The 15070-nt window shown below is 42.1% G+C and overlaps 1 protein-coding gene across 10 annotated transcripts in view; it reads right to left on the bottom strand.

Annotated features, from left to right (window-relative positions):
- Positions 1-15070, bottom strand: part of LOC127006573 (polyhomeotic-proximal chromatin protein-like) — a 78945-nt gene that overhangs the window by 61799 nt on the left and 2076 nt on the right. Inside the window, exon 1 of one of the 10 annotated variants that reach the window (XM_050876601.1) lies at positions 13733-13756. The exons of the other annotated variants lie outside the window; for them this stretch is intronic. The gene's annotated coding sequence lies outside the window, so the exon portion shown is untranslated. Of the gene's footprint in view, positions 1-13732; positions 13757-15070 lie in introns of those variants that run through there. 10 annotated transcript variants of the gene reach the window in all.

The following is a 15070-nucleotide window of genomic DNA, read 5'->3' as shown; positions in this document are numbered from 1 at the left end:
CTTCTTCCTTCTTTTATTTTCTTCAGCGTGTAATAATATTGTTTACTTCATGTAAGCCTACATTTTCTTGTTCTTCATCTTCACATTTTGCTTCTTCTTTCTATTATTTTCTTCAGCATGTAATAATATTGTTTACTTCATGTGCTCCTCGTGCGGCATCAGGGACCGCGCCTGACAGAGGTTACGGCATTGAGTGGCTTAATTAAAGCATTCATTCCACAGCCATTTCCACACAGTCACGCCACCGTGCCCTCTCTACCCACCCCTCCCTCAACGCCCCACTCCCTCACTATCCCCCTCCTTCCCTTTCCATCCCACCCCCTGTCCCGTCCTACCTCCAAAGCCCCCTACTACCCATCCCCTTCCCTCGCCCCCACCCTGTTCCCTGTCCTCCTTCCATAGCCCCCTACCACCCATCCCCTCCTTCCCTCACCCCCTCGCCGTTCCAACCCTCCCTCCAGCCCCCTGCCAGCCATATCCTCCTCCCCTCGCCCTTCAACCAACCCCCCTGCCAGCCTTCCCCCTCCCTCCCCCGGTCCCACACACCCTTCCCGCAGGCACCAGGTAGCCACCAAAACCTTCAAACGACCTTTTTTTCATACGGTTTTATGGACCTTCACTTGATTTTTGTCACCAATGCGGACGGGACATTCACAAAAAAAGGAATTGGCGATTTGAGGCAATAATGTATATACTCATCTACATCGGAAAATCCTCAGTGATACGCTACACTTAACATTTTGGACTTAATTCACTTATCGGTAAAGATTCCTGTGCTCCTATCTCCTTTCATAGAAACATGTATAGGCGCTGGAGCACCGGACGTCATAATTGTGGAAGCCATCACACACACACACACACACACACACACACACACACACACACCACCATCATCATCATTGTTCTGTTCTAAAACAATTAAAATGGCTGCCAAGATAATTATTACAACCTAACTTTAAGTTCACCATGTATAATTGTGCTCCAGAATAATGTGTGTGTGTGTGTGTGTGTGTGTGTGTGTGTGTGTGTGTGTGTGTGTGTGTGTGTGTGTGTGTGTGTGTGTGTGTGTGTGTGTGTGTGTGTGTGTGTGTGTGTGTGTGTGTGAGAGAGAGAGAGAGAGAGAGAATCTGCCACAAGTAGTGCTAACAAAATCTTTGTAGGTTACGTAAATACAAATATGCTTGAGCTGAACTTTGCCTTTGTTTAAGCTTATCAACACATGTCACATATAACTTTAGTAATAACTGTTAGTCTTTTGCTTACAACTTTAATTAAAGGCTACACCAAAACTGTATGCGCACTCTCTCTCTCTCTCTCTCTCTCTCTCTCTCTCTCTCTTCAAGCCAGACGTTGTAAATCATTCCCATTCGACACGGTTCTGAGAGAGAAGAATGACGAACATCAGCCAATCAAGAACAAGGACTTTTTTTTTTCCATGATGTAGTTACGTAAAAGAACGGTAGGCTCCTGCATGCTGTACGACCATTCTACGACTACCACGGGTACTAATTTATGAAGAGGTGGGTAGCTTCCTCTCTCTCTCTCTCTCTCTCTCTCTCTCTCTCTCTCTCTCTCTCTCTCTCTCTCTCTCTCTCTTATGCCTCTAGAGTAGCGTGGGGTATCCTGTCTGCTTACCTATTGCCTACTTTCCAGCGTTCTCCTTCCTACGTCCCCCCCTCCCTTCCCCCTCTTTGCCAGGACTCCTCTCTCCCCTCACCCCCCTCCCCTTCCCTCCCCCACCCCCAATACCACCTGTTGATTCCTTGCTCTCCCTCCTCCTTCCAACCACCGACCAACTTGACTTTCCCGTCTTCCTTCTCCCCTTTCCCCTCCTGCCTAGCCACTAACACCACCGCTAAATGCTATAATACTGGGACAATTATTGCTTATGTCGTATTTTTTTATTATGTATTTGTGTTCTTTTTTTGTCATTGGTATACTGGTTTACTGGTACGGTATGTCTATGGTATACTGCTACAACAATAACTCCTCCTCCTCCTACTACTGCCACTGTTATTACTACTGCTGTTACTACTACTACTGCTACTACTACTACTATTACTACAACTACTACTACTACCCTTTTTTCACGCACGCTCCACTGTCATAACCTAGATTCAATGAAATCAATATGTGTGTGTGTGTGTGTGTGTGTGTGTGTGTGTGTGTGTGTGTGTGTGTGTGTGTGAGAGAGAGAGAGAGAGAGAGAGAGAGAGAGAGAGAGAGAGAGAGAGAGAGAGAGAGAGAGAGAGAGAGAGAGAGAGAGAGAGAGAGAGACTGATTCACCCTCCTCCCTCCCCCGCTATTATTTTTTGCGGCGCCCGTTGCAGACGAGGACTGACCGAGGCCTGGCAGGGCTCCTCAGGCTGAGATGCCCGGGGCAGACACCTCATCCGAACGTTCGCGGTGTGTGTGTGTGTGTGTGTGTGTGTGTGTGTGTGTGTAGAGATGTTACTCCTCTTCTTCAACACCAACGTCGCTCCCCATTTTTAATCATGTCTAAGCTCCATTTAAATTTTTCAATCATGTTGCACCAACTACATAAATCACCTATACTTAATTTGTTTCACTCATTCACTGTCCTATTAGTAAACCAGTTTTATGTTTGTCCTTTTCCTTCCTGAATCTGAATTTATCGAAATTATACCCACTGCTGCGTGTTCCTACATCCACTTTTAATTTAAGTGCCTCATCTAAATCCCCCTAATTGATCACTTTAATTCATTAAAAAAAAACATTACCTCACACTCAACGTCTTTCAGGAGAATGTAAGTTCAGCCGACAGCAAATCATGTCTTCCTGCAGCCCTACTCTGACTTGCTTCAGCTCACGGTCAAATTTGGTTGTCGGTTTTACTAGATTATCTCACAATGGTCACAAAGCCGCTTATAGTTCATTGCACATCCCTGATCAATTTTAAAAGTCTTTATTATACTATTTGCCACTACTGCGCTGTGCCCACGCTCCTGCTCACCATCATTTTTCTTTTCTTCCGTTCTTCCTGCTAGTTTTCATAGTCCGCGCGCCATGTCTACACCGTAAAAGACAACGCAGACAGCGCCACATTTTCTTCTAATTTTAAGGACGCCCTCTCTGGTCAGTGTAACCTGAATCATCGATGAGTCTTCAGAGCGAGGCCTCACTTCCTTCCTCAATAATACTACGCCCTCCGAGATCACAGAATAACGAGTGGAATAATGAATGGAATAACGAACTGCATTTACCAACACAAATCTAAACTAAATGTGTTTCTCATACGGTACGGTATATGTTGGAGGCAAGCCAAGGGCAATATTGATTTATTAAAAAGTGCCTGCCATGGGGGCATTCTAAGCTAAATTTTGGTAGAGGGCAGCACTGTATTCTGTCCCTCGGCATGAAGGGGGGGGAAGTGCTCTCATTTGTTTCTCCAAAAGGATGGCACAGTGTTGCCTTCTACCTACATAGAGTTTGGAAAGTTCCCCATTTGTTGCCTCAATAAAGAATAAATAGAGGACGCCGAAATATAAAGATAATTTCGATTCCAAAGTTTACCAAGTGAAAGAGATCAAACGATGGAGATGCTGGTCAACTCTTGCATTGGGACGGTGGACAGCACTGGGATTTTTTCCCACTATTTTAAGAACCGGGAAAGAAACCATACGGAAAATATGCACTTACCAAATAACGCCAAAGCCTAGGAAGCATTTTGTAGGAAAAGGTATAACTAACTGAAAAGAATGGAATAAATGAAGGATAAAAAAAGATTAGAAAACAGTGGTGACGCTCTGGTCAGCATCACGGACTCTGGATGAGGCAACGGTTACCTACACAAATGACACGGAAACCCGAGACTCATGAGGCCAAGAAGAGAGGGAGGATGACTAGGGCGGCAACTACAGAGGTAGTAGGATATCAACGCGGCAAAGAAACAATCATTCCATCATACATCGACATCATCAGCATCAACACACGAAGCTGTTGGTGACTCTTATTTACTACGATTTGAACAAACTCTTTCCCTTGGACCTTCGACTTTCAATGAGAGGTCATGATGATTAAATTCAAACCTCACCTCACTCGACTGGATATATATCACCAGCAAGCAGGTATAGGAGGGAATGTTTATGGCCGATCGCTGTCAAATGGAAAGGGCGGGGCAAAAATATGCTAAAAATATGATGACGATGACGACAATGATAATAGTAATAAAATTATAAATAAAAATAACAAGATGACAACTTTTACATAATACTGAATCGAACTTTTACACAAAGAAATCTATCTATTATATGCAGAGGAGATAAATGTAAAGACTAAAAGAGAAGAAAAATGCGTCAACCCTTCAGGCTTTCGAGACAAAGGTTATCATTGGGCGTCGTCTATACTAGTCACCAGTAAATGTTTGCTCCTGCCTCTGACACAAGTTTCGACTCCTATATTCAGGGCAACGAGACAATTATGTTTATCTTGTGTCACGTTCCTCAGTCTCGTGCTTCAAAGTCTCCAAGGTCTGAGTAAGCGTGAAGGAATATATTCATCGACTACTAAAGACAGGACTGCAGTGACTTTCATCCTCTCAGCACACCATAATGAGTTTGGGGCAGGTTCACAGGCCAGCGCAACAATAGAAACGTGCCCTTGCCTGATAAGACATAATTCGTGCAAGTTTTTGTAAATGTGGAACTGATTTGTCAGGAGTGTGACCACGGATACGAACACTTTCGCCATCCAGCACAGCACACCAGCCGACTTGGTATTTGTACGCCCCGAGGGAAGGAAAAATATGCAGATCTTCTTGTAGTGCAGTGCAAGACTCGACTCCCAAGAGAGGGGAGAAACGCAAACCTCTTCGAAAGCCAGTGAAGGAGACAAGAAAGCCAATTTCTCCATGTCTGCTTTGAGGGTATTTGAACTTTAGGTGCGATTGACACACAAATTGACTGACATTATTTCCTACGATAGAGGTTTCTTTATCTTTTTTCTTACAGGTTACGAATGAAAAAGTTTAAAAGGATCATTCCTAAACTGAACTTGGGATAACAAAGCGCGTATACAGACAAGAAAGCCAATTTTTCCATGTCTGCTTTGAGAGTATTTGAACTTTAGGTGCGATTGACACAAATTGACTGACATTATTTCCTACAATAGAGGTTTCTTTATTTTTTTTTCTTACAGGTTACGAATGAAAAAAAGTTTAGAAGGATCATTCCTAAACTGAACTTGGGATAACAAAGCGAGTATACAGGAGTTCAGCGAAACTGTCCAAGAGTCTGCCAACCGTGAAGAGGACCAACGAAACCCACATCCCCTTGCCAGCGCTGCGGAGTCTGTCAACCCCTGGCTCACCGACACAAAAACGAACGAATTTAGTACTTGACTGTAGTTTACTATCACGCACTACATTAGCTTTACTTCTATATATTATGCTTCCACACATTCCGGCAGTGTGTGTGTGTGTGTGTGTGTGTGTGTGTGTGTGTGTGTGTGTGTGTGTGTGTGTGTGTGTGTGTGTGTGTGTGTGTGTGTGTGTGTGTGTGATGGCAGTCAAGGAACATACACAAAAACTGACAAAAGTAGGTACCCGAGAGAGCAATCATTTTTTTTTCTTTTTTTGTTGCTCTGCTTGTATTGGTTCAACTGCAACCACTCAGCGGTAAACCCCAAGATGCTGTGACGTTGCCATATTAGCCATCATCGGTACACGCTGCACATGCTGATCCCTGAGACATGAGCCACGCCACCCCAGGCCCCAGGACGCCCTCCCTCCTTTCCTCCGTGACCTGTGTCTGGCTGGCATGCACACAGTTGCTTTGCCCTGACCGACCTAAATTATCACGCATGACGGGAAACTTAAATAATGAATATGAGGAGGGGGATAATAATACAATAATGATGATGATGATAATAATAATAAAGAAGAAGAAGAAAAGAAGAAGAAGAATAAATAAATTAGTGATACTGGCAGAAATAATAGTTAGCAGAAATGTGTTAATCACGCAGACATCAAGTAAAAGGAAAAATAATAATAATAATAAAATCATACACAAACAATGATATAGCAAGACTTTTCTTTAGATACCGAATTATGAAAAGAAAATAAAATAACTATAGAAAACCATGAAACACCTAGATGTGATAGACAGATAGATAGGTAGACAGACAGCATTCCCAACTAGCATTAAACGAAAAGAAAATAGAGAGGAAATATAAAGCGGTGGACGCCTCTAACAACACTTCCGGCAGCAGCAGTATTAGCGGGTAAGAGGGGCGGTAACAGCAGGAAGCAGGTGTGGCGTGGCCTGCTTGGCGCGGCGGGAAGGAGCAGCGCACGTGACGGCCAGCCAAGGCAGCCCCGAGACACGCTCCACGCACTCCTTTCCTCATAGTGACCTTGGGGCTGTCACCGCAAAATATTTATTCTCTTTTTTTTTTTTTACGGTGCATGACGCAGGCTACGGACAAAACAAACAAGCAAAACAAAACAATAAACGCCGGTAAAAAGGTGGACATATACAAGGCAGATAGAAGTCGAAAGGCAAATCAGCAAAACAAGACATAAACAAAAGAAAAGTACGTAAAAAGGTATTACATAAAAAAGACATGAGACGAAAGACAAGGATCCAATTTAGTTTCCTAGGAGTGCGCCCTCATTAAGTTATTCTTTTTATAGGGCAGAAAACGAAGGCTGGCTACAGGCAAGGCTAATAATTAGTGGCGACAGATTTACCTGAAGCCTTAGCCCTATTTATGATGGTTGTTGTTGCTGTTGTTGTTAGTAAGTAGTAGTAGTAGTAGTAGTAGTAGTGATGGTGATACTTTATTATTATTATTTTTTTGTGTGTGTGTGATAAAAGAAAGTGGGCATGTCTGCCTCATATATCAAGTAAAGGAAAACAATACAACTGAGTCATCAATCTGTTTACACGACAACATACACATATATTTCTCCCCGGTGCAAATAATTTTCATGTCGAAGGTAAAATTTTAGTCTCCATTTTCGGAGATTCGCAGTATGGCAATGATTGAATTTAATAAAAAAATATGATATCTAAAGATGGGCCAGAAAATAGTACATTAATACCATGTGTTTTATTTGGCCCACACATATTATTACGATGGACACACACACACACACACACAGATAGCTATCCTTTTTCTTTGGCATTACTAATTTTCGTCCCTTACCAGTGAACTACCCTCTTACAGTAAATCATGCCGGCGCCTCAGACCCACAATACCCACAACTCAATTCTATTCGGGTAATGCTTCTACCTATGCTGGAGCTGCCCTGTGTAGGCCACCCGGCCTCTTGCAGTTTCCCTATGTTCTTATATTAGGTCATGTGCCTGTCGGCTATGGTGTGGGGTTGGATGTGAAGGTGATCAGTATAACGAAAGTTTTAAGTCATATCTTGTTTTTCGATCACTGTTCCTTTTTAGAATTGTCTTTTTTCTATAACGAGACGAAATCTTGAATGTGAACTTTCATTAACAAAGGACAGAAGAGGAAGACAATGTAATGAAACATTACCGTTGAGTGTAGTTTATTATCGAGTTTCGTTTAATCTTGAATTGTTTATAACAATCTTCACGTATTAAATTTGCTCTTATCTAAATAATTGAAACTATTGCAAACACCAATGTCTGTCCACTGTTTAATTTTTTACTAACTACAAAATGTCACATTACCACTCGGCGATGACCAAGAAAAAAGTCAATAAAACTATGGATGGACTACCAGCCTGTCTGCCGACCACCCGCCGGGACGCTGACCACTGACTCACCGGGTCTGCTTAAACGCTGGATTCTACCGTCCTAGTATCGAGTGCACTCAACAATGCAACTCTTATATTTATATACCTAGGAAAAATCTGCGACTACGTTTAAGACCTTCCGAAAATTTATGTGCAACGGCCCCAGCATTAAAATCACGGCCGCTCTGCCTCACCGCGTACTCGCCAGTTGCTTCCCGGCGTACTCTGCAAGTCTGCATCAACCATATTATATACTTGTGTCTCAAACGCTGAGACGAAGGGGCGGGGGGATTTAGAAGAAGGAGGAGGAGGAGGAGGAGAAGGCGGTAGAAGGTGGGACAGAGGCGAGGGAAGGAGGGGAGTTGATGAAGGGAGTGAGGGAAGCAAGCCGCGAGTCGGGCTGGATGGGCGTGGGGCCAATGGCAGGCCGAGCCGGCCACCTGACGCCGTGGGAGGAGTAACAGTCCTCCCGCCGCCCCCTGCAGCCCCGCCTCGCCGCTAAGACTAGGAGTCTGGCACAGGGGATCGTCTAAGGAGTAGCGTGATGGTCTCGTATACTTCGCCGAGGACAACACATCGTAGCAACGAGAAGGGACGGACCCGGCGGACTCAGACCCCGCCACGACTAACAGAATCCTGCGGCCGGCCGAGAGCGACTGCAATATGTTCGCCTCCTTGGCCGGCCAGTCTCACATCATGCTGGGTCTGGCTCGTTAGGTGACCGCAACGCGAGCTGTTTCTTTGCAGAGCGCTGAGCTGCTGCCGCCGCTGTCTTCTCTTGTAGGTGAAACAGACGGACCTGACCGCCTGTAGTATGGCTCGCATAAATACCTCATAAAATAACTATTTTCATAGGCAAGGGACTTCATTTTCAAAAACAAAAAACAAGGGAAGCTGGAAAATTAGATACTATGTCATTGGTGTGTATGTGAAAAATAATCATATTCTGAGTGCACATAATGTTGGATATTAATTTGTGTTCCTAACTTCCTAGTCTGTATTCGTCTGGCTCACGGTGGGAACACCAGCATGCCAAAAAAAAATATTCAGTTCCTGGGGAAAAAGGCAAGACTGTCCTTCTCATATAAAGGTCTTAATGAGTTTTGGGTAAATTTTTCGCCGGTAAAATTTTCTGGTCGTATTTATGATAAAACCATTTACATGTTCCAGATAATAAAAAAAAAGATGCGACCCAACACAGTGTCGTAAAGCTAATTTGTTTTACAGAATGCCTTATTAACGGTGACTTATATTAAGGCGAAATTTCTTAGGAAATTTCGAAGGCTCAAAATATTTTTCTTTATCCTTTTTCTTTACCCATCCCACAACATATTGTTTACTCGCTGAGTAGATATCTGACGCCCCTCCAGCCCTATATATACGGTGAACTTGACGGCGGGACCACCGCAGCGGATTACTAGTACCGACACCAACCCATAGATGCAACATGTAGCAACTCTAGGAGATATGAGGTGCATATAGTCAGTAACATCATGCAATGAAGGGTATCATAAAAAAAAGTAAGAACTCTGTATGTTCACAAAAGTAAACAGAGGAAATGAGGTTGTGTGTGTGTGTGTGTGTGTGTGTGTGTGTGTGTGTGTGTGTGTGTGTGATCACGCTGCCAAATATTCAAGCAGTCATTTCTCTATCTGGTAGCACTGAATAAATATATGATACGATATGTGATATGATATGATGTTAAACAAACAATTTACAATAATTTCACGTAGGAGTTAATTTAAGTTGTCGCATACAGACCATGGAAAAACTATGCTTCCCTGATTTTAACTACAAGCGGCCTGACGATCCACAGAGAGAGAGAGAGAGAGAGAGAGAGAGAGAGAGAGAGAGAGAGAGAGAGAGAGAGAGAGATGCACGTCATGAAAAATTCCTTCCCCGGTAAGAGAAATGAGCCAACATGTTACATAATCAAGGAGCTCCACCCCATCCTTACCGCCCCCCCTCATCCCCCGGCCAGGCTCTCTCGTGACCACATGGAAGGGGAGCAGGGAAGGAGAGGGGGTGACGGCGGTAGGGGGTGGAGAGGGGAGGGGGGGCAGAGGGAAAGGAGAGGGGGGGTGTTGGTGGTTGGGGGATGGAGAGGCGAGGGGGGAGGAAGAGGGAAAGGAGCGGGTGGGGTGATGGTGGTTGGGAGAGGGAGAAGGGAGGAGGAAAGGGCCAGGGGAGGGGAGGGTGGGGAATGGCTAACCCCCCTCCCTTTCCCGCGGCTGAACCTGACTTAGCGGCGGGAAATAGTGAGCAAAGCTTCTTTATTGAACTTTCGCTTTCTCTGCCCCACGTGACACAGCGCTCGGAAAAAGTCACATACTGAAGACGTGACTGCATTTTTAACAAGGATAACTAAACGTATAAAGAAATTAAACACAAACAAATAAACCAAAGAATGAATGAATAAAACAGAAAAATCGATTAAATAATAAATAAATTAATGACTGATTGACCGAGTAAAACTAATAAGCAAAGCAACTATACTGTAACAATCAAATTTTAATGAAAACATCTTCATGTCTAACAATAATATAATGGTTGTGACTATAAGATGTTACAGGATGCACAGGTAGAATTATATATAAAAAAAACGCAAAATCTTAAATGCAAATCATATCACTTACATCTTAAGTTCATTTTCACTACAAAGACTCACTCTCTCTCTCTCTCTCTCTCTCTCTCTCTCTCTCTCTCTCTCTCGGGTTTAACAAGTCACTTGGAAAATTGCTCTGATTGTGTAATTAACTTTCTCCGACTTGTCTTCTCTCTCCCCGAGCGCGAGAGCAATGATTCTCTATTATTTGTTTGCGTGAGCCATCAGTTCCGTCCCTGAGCGCTAAAGGAACAGTGATGACAATCCCAGTGTAGATGTAACTCTTGACGAAGCCACAACCCGCTGGGACTTATTTTGTTTTCTTCTGAGTTTGCAGGAAAGAAAAAAAGAAGTTGGAGCAGGAAAGACCACTAGAACATCATCAGAAAGAGAAGTGGAAAACGTTGGTAATGACTTTTGTCCTCAGTGAATTTATTTATAACAATTGATATAATGATGATTATAATGATGAAGATTGCGATGACTCCAACCTAACTTAGCTTTCTTTTCCAGGCATCTCTTATTATTATTTTTTTTTCAAGATACAACTTTCTCTTATTCGTGTAGTAAATATATGTGGCCAAAATCTACTTAAATAGCTCTGTTGTATTATCACAAGGGCACGTAATATCGAACGAACGAACGGATAAGTAATATTTCTGCTTCGACTCTGGAATTTGCCTCCCACGGATCACTGCAACCACGATACTTGACCAATCTGTTGTGAAATGAGAATTCCTTCATGTACGGCGCCGCGCCAAATGAAACTCTCTCTCTCTCTCTCTCTCTCTCTCTCTCTCTCTCTCTCTCTCTCTCTCTCTTTCAGAGACATTTAAAATCCCAATATACGCCTCTGGTAATCAAATAAGAATGTGATAAGCTTCATGTATGTGTGTGTGTGTGTGTGTGTGTGTGTGTGTGTGTGTGTGTGTGTGTGTGTGTGTGTGTATTATAAAACTATAAATATGAACAGACAGAAGACGACAAAGAAAAAAATAAAACTACTATACTACTACTACTAAATAATAATAATAATAATAATAATAATAATAATAATAATAATAATAATAATAATAATAATAATGGGAACAAAAGAAGAAAAAGAAGATAACAAAAATTAAAATCTACCCGTAACTTATGTGACAATGAGTATATAACGGATGAACCCAGGCGGACAATTAATATGAATAATGCTAATGGCGATGATAGCAATGGTAATAATAATAATAATAATAATAATAATAATAATAATAATAATAATAATAATAGTAGGCCGTATAAAGTGAATTTCGGGTAATTTACACATTATTTTCCCCCTTAAGAATTCAAGGAAAGTCAAGATGCTCAGCTGGCGTTAATTCAAGAGAAACTTGCAAGATAATATATTTGAATTTTCCTATAATTACCACGCTTCTCCACCCCCCCCACCTCACACACACACAAAGAAAAAGTGTACTTCCAAATCATGTATACGATACAATTAAAGGCGATGTGTGTGTGTGTGTGTGTGTGTGTGTGTGTGTGTGTGTGTGTGTGAGAGAGAGAGAGAGAGAGAGAGAGAGAGAGAGAGAGAGAGAGAGAGAGAGAGAGAGAGAGAGAGAGAGAGAGGAAAAACTAATATAAAAATAAAGAAAAGGACGAAGAACTAAAAGAAAAAAAGAATGAAAGAATGAAATTATACAAATGAAAGTGGAAAATCAAAATAAAACTAGATAGATAGATATAAAGATAAACAAAGAAAGAGACGGAAACATAAAATAGAAAATAGTAAGAACAGGCAAACATATAAATAAAATTTAGAGAAAATAACTCTATAAAAGTAAAAAAAAAAGAAAGACCAAAACGAAAGAGGACAGAGAAAGAAAAGCAAAGGAATGAAAGAATGAAGAAAATTAAAAAAAACTGAAATAACGAAAAATGGAAGACGGAAATAAAAACCAAAATAAGAGGACAAAGAGAAGAAATGAAATAAAAAAGAATGAAGAAAAAAAAAATAACGGAGAGAAAAGACCACAACGAAAGAGGTCAGAAAGAAAGAAGAAATGCGGAAGAGAAAGACTGAAGAAAATGAAAAAAGAGGAAATGCGGAAATGGGAAAGATTGAGGAAAATGAAAACAAGGACGCAAGGCAAGAGAAAGAAAGAAAACATCCAAACCAGTCTGGTACACGTGCTTTCGGGGAAGGTCAGCAGTATCTTGGGAACTCAATTCAATTTCGCCTTAACTTGTTGCCTTTTAAGGAAAACGTTCCTCTAGACTAAACTGATGCGCTGGAAATTCTCGTGACCTGTTTTTAATCACAAGAATAAGAAGTGACAAGTGGATTTCTTACATTCTCCACTTAATTATGAAAAGAACTATCCTACCTCTTACACATAATTACAGTCACAACGTCCGCATATTTTTTATAACACTTAAGAATGGTGTGTTATTATTACATATTTCCAGAGCTTCAAATTCCTTAACCGTTAACGTCACATATTTGGGTGATAAAAAAGTTCTAGAATGATGAAAGTAGCTTGAGTCATGTTACCCAAATGATCATTATACTACGAAATGCCTTTGTAATATGGAGTCATGTTGCCTAAATGATCATTATACTACGAAATGCCTTTGTAATATGAAGGTATTTTGCCAAGAAGACAATGTTTTTTTGCAACGTCCTTCATTACCGGCTTCAAGAAATTAATGACGGAAAAAACTTGTGAATTCTCTCTCTCTCTCTCTCTCTTTCCATAAGGATACAGGAAAGGGCATGTCTTAACAGAGTTCACATATTTCGACCTAATAAATTTGATTCTCCACTTCTTGAGGAAAAATAGAAATGCATGGCAGTGCAGTGTGTGTGTGTGTGTGTGTGTGTGTGTGTGTGTGTGTGTGTGTGTGTGTGTGTGTGTGTGTGTGTACAGCCCTATCTTGAACTGGAAGTGTGCCTCCGGTGGTGCTGGTGGAAACAAGGAGAGCAGAGGTGTACCCTTGATGGTAGAAAGTCACCCTCCTAAAGTCTAACAACCTACAACCCAAGGAACGGTTTATGACTGAGATGGTTTATTTGGCGTGAGAGGCAGTGTAACGCAGGACTCTCTCTCTCTCTCTCTCTCTCTCTCTCTCTCTCTCTCTCTCTCTCTCTCTCTCTCTCTCTCTCTCTTGAAGAAAAAATAATGCAAGTCCACCACAAGCAAACTCTACCAGTCCACGAAGAACCTAGACAACAAACCACGAGAACGAAAACCCAAGATATTAAAACCCCATCTCAAGCATTTAAAAACCCAGAGAGAGAGAGAGAGAGAGAGAGAGAGAGAGAGAGCAGTCAATACTCCTCTCCAGTAAACACAGGGGACTGAGTGATGCCAGGAGTCACCACACGCTCTCACTCGCCCACCCACACTCACCAAACCGCTTCATCCACGCCTTATCGTCCAAACCCAGCAACATCCACTCAAAGATTCCCAGCCATTCTATAAGCCACCATGGACCAGAGCGGCAGGTGGATCCGTAAATAAAGTGGAGCAGTGGAAGCAGGCCGCCACAACCCCACCTCGGGCTAGACAGAGCGACCAGGCAGGCAGGCAGCTCTCTCATCTCCGCGACATATCGACCCCCACCAAGGAATATCTCCCCAGTCTAGTCTGGATCTTGAAGTCTCCAGTAATGTACCTCACGACCACGTTTTCTTTGCCTTAGATGTGATTTTCAGAGGGTTTGGCTTCCTCTCACAAGTTTGAATGGGTGTTATAGCGAAGGTCCCGTCTTCAGCTTGTTACTTGATGCAGTGCTGCGCTGGTGCCACATGTACAGACAGAAAAATCGCCTTTAAAGGAAATTATACGACAGTGAGAGAATTATACGGTGGAATGATGGGTCCAAGATGTAAGGCACCCAAGTTAGAGGAATAGAAATATACCAAAGGACCAGCACCCCACGAGGCAAGGCCGGGAAGTGGGAGGAGGAAACACACTGTGGAGGCGATGCACAGGGCCGAGAGAGGAGGTTTGCCAGCCCTCCTCCGCCCACTAGCCGCCCTCCACCCCGGTGTCAGTTCCTTTTTATTTATTTTTTCTTATAAGCGAAATAACATCAGAAGCTGATTTAAAAAAAATACTAAATATATATACTCCTGCGTGAGATACAGTCTAGTTGTTATTATCTGGGCGAGGTTTGGGAGAGAGAGAGAGAGAGAGAGAGAGAGAGAGAGAGAGAGAGAGAGAGAGAGTTGAAGTAGAATTCAAGATCTAAATTATCTATAGTCTGGAAGATATGAATTAATATTCTCTCCAATAACGCCTAACTCCCAACTTCGGCCAGCTAACTTTTCCCTAAAGTAATAAAAAAAAAACTGCATTGCTTGCTTTGACCAGGTCTAGTGAAACTAATCGCACGAATCAAAAATCCTTCTCTATGGTGTCTATAAAGAAAACAATAATAATAATAATAATAATAATAATAATAATAATAATAATAATAAATAACAATAACAATAATAATAATAATAATGCACTGGCAGGTTCCCAGTATTTTGTCCAACACATTTCTGCACTTCATCTTCGTTCAACGCATTGAGTGAGAAAAAGCGTGACAATTATGTAAAAAAAAAAAAAAAAAAAAAAAAAAAAACAATAGGCAAGCGAGGAAAGGGTAACCACTGTGCATCGATTTCCCAAGTACCGGTAACCTAGTAAACACTTTTGTAACCGTCCATTGCGGCGGAAATATATGTATATTTGTACACT

This window comes from Eriocheir sinensis, chromosome 3 (assembly GCF_024679095.1).
Source record: "Eriocheir sinensis breed Jianghai 21 chromosome 3, ASM2467909v1, whole genome shotgun sequence".
NCBI classification, from domain to species: domain Eukaryota; kingdom Metazoa; phylum Arthropoda; class Malacostraca; order Decapoda; family Varunidae; genus Eriocheir; species Eriocheir sinensis.
The sequence above is the reverse complement of the archived record's forward strand: the minus strand, read 5'-3'. Positions and strand labels throughout refer to the sequence as shown.